Here is a 2,505-nt window from a genome sequence, read left to right on the forward strand (position 1 = left end):
AAGATAACACATGAAGATTTTGAAATATAATTTAGATAATTTTTTATTAAAAAAATAATTTAAATTCATTGGTATATTATAATTTATATATAACATAAAGAAGGGTATTAATGTAATTTCACTTGGTTATGATTTTCTCTCTTTTTACTTTTCCTTTCATCCAAACACAAGAAAATTTTTCTTCTATTTTCTTTCCATCCATTTTCTCTTCATCCAAACAACATAAAAGAAAATTAACTTTTTCTTTTATTTTCTTTCCTTCCATTTTCTTTCCTTTCATTTTCCATCTTCTATCCAAACAAAGTGTAAAGCTTCAGCCTCTTCCTCTCTTTTTCTCTATTTTCTTTCTTCTCTCACTTACTAATTTTGTTTAATATGATATGAGGTGAAAATTAAGAAAGGTGAAAAAAGAGAACGTATGACTTATTGAAATTAGAGAAGAGATAAGATAGAATTTAATTATCCTAGTAATCACTTAATAGTGAGCATTCTTATCTCTTATTAACCTTGGTTATTTTTCTAAGGTAAAAAAATTAATTAATGGGAATGTTAGAGAAAGAGGGGGGAGTTCAGCAATGAAGAGAGAGAGAGAGAGAATTAGGTTTAGGTTTATCTTGAGGGAGTTTCATCACATGGTATAAAATATTAGGTAGAAAAGAGTTATTCATGAGAATAGAGAATAAGAATGAGTGATTGAAAATTGTCCTTAGAAAGAGAATTACCAAGGTAGTAATTTTCTACTCACAAGTTTTACGATTTTTCATAAAACTAATTAATTATGGTTTGACTAAGACCGGTATTAATTATGATCCTAATTTTAGAATATTTCTAGAATATTTTAAAGAGGGTAACAGATAAAAGTATCTGTGAAGTTAGAATTTTTATTTTATTTATAATTTTTGAATTTTTAAATTTTTTTTTGCCGAAAAACGAGTTTTTACAATATTTGTGGTGAGCAACGTATATTCTTATTATTTGTTCCCATTACAATACAAGTTTTTTGAGTAAAGATACAAATAGTAGAGACTATGGGTGTTGTAAAGGTGTTAAGATGTGACCTTGACTGAATGGTTATAGCAATCTAATATTATCTTATGTTTAGATAACCAATTTAATTCAAGTATGATTTTCAACCCAATAAGATGCAATACCACAAGATCGTTAGTAAAGTTTTACTGAATTTAACTATGTATGTTATATTTTGTTTTGGCATCATCATGTCTTCTTTTGAAGTTGTATGACTCTCAACTCTTATATATGCTTTAAGCATATATGGAATTACCTAACAATGAATGACTATTTCTGTGTTATTTATTCAATTATCTTGTATTACTCTTCAATTATTAACTTAGTAAGACTTTTTCTTGCATATAAGTAGGTCAACACTAAAAAAGCAACATCCCATTTCATTTCATTTGCACAAATTTTTAATCCATCATATTGCCAACTTAGGCAAATACAAAATACAAGTTTGAATTCATAACATATACCATTTAGAACTTGCCAATTATAACTCCAACTACAAATAACATTATCAAGAAAAAAAAAATATTTAAGAAACTTATTGTTGCTCACTCCTTTTTTTTTGTACCCACTATTTTTGAATTTCAATTCCAACTCGAATAATTTTTCTTCCAACTCCTTATATTTGTCGCTGCCACATAATTTTGATTTTGAATTTTTCTTTGAACACCAAAATGAGCAGCACTACTAGAATTTTCAAATACAGAGACAACATATTCATCAAGCCATGAATAGAAATTGAAGTGATCTTTTTCAGTCTACAATAATAAATATACAACATTAACATTGATTTCATTATCATTTAATGAAAATTTAAACACAAATTTCACAATATCATAAAATATGAGCAATGAAAGAACAACCAATGAGTTATAGCTCAAATGACATAGTCTCCCCATACTCAACTAAGAGGTCGCAGGTTCGAGTCTCCCTATCTTTGATATTTGCCAATGAGTTATAGCTCAAATGACATAGTCTCCCCATACTCAATTAAGAGGTTGCGGGTTCGAGTCTCCTATCTTTGATAAAAAAAAATGAAAGAACAACCAATTTCAATTGCCAACACTCCCAGCAAAACTCAACGTTTCCACTCCAACTTTGGTTGTCGCCTCCATTTCCTTTGGCTTGACCCTTGCTCATTTTTAAGGGTTTCACAGACTGATCACTCACTCGAACAATGGCTCACGAAGAAGAACAAGTTCTTAATAAAGAGAACTATTAGCAAATGCTTTCGTTTTGTTTTAATTTTTTGTACCTTGCGGTTCCTGACGATTTCGGGTTGCCAATGAAGCACTTAACAGACACATCATCAACTTAACAAATCACGTAAGCAAATTATGTTAGCCCTCAATGCGAGACATGATAGAAAGGTTGCTTTGTTTCACGAAGCTCAGGAATAGGGGATGATTTGAGCTCTTTTTTCGTCAGGAGGCGCTTTGTCCTTCGAGGTAATAGTTAGGGGCCGAGTTGGGTATGTTTTAA

At 30.0% G+C, this 2,505-nt stretch overlaps 1 long non-coding RNA gene across 1 annotated transcript; it reads left to right on the plus strand.

Annotated features, from left to right (window-relative positions):
* On the plus strand, positions 1,884-2,061 carry LOC110264052. Its single transcript, XR_002349788.1, has 2 exons — positions 1,884-1,935; positions 2,021-2,061. It is a non-coding gene; the product is annotated as an uncharacterized LOC110264052 (long non-coding RNA).

The sequence above is a fragment of the Arachis ipaensis genome, chromosome B06 (genome assembly GCF_000816755.2).
Source record: "Arachis ipaensis cultivar K30076 chromosome B06, Araip1.1, whole genome shotgun sequence".
Taxonomy (NCBI): Eukaryota; Viridiplantae; Streptophyta; class Magnoliopsida; order Fabales; family Fabaceae; genus Arachis; species Arachis ipaensis.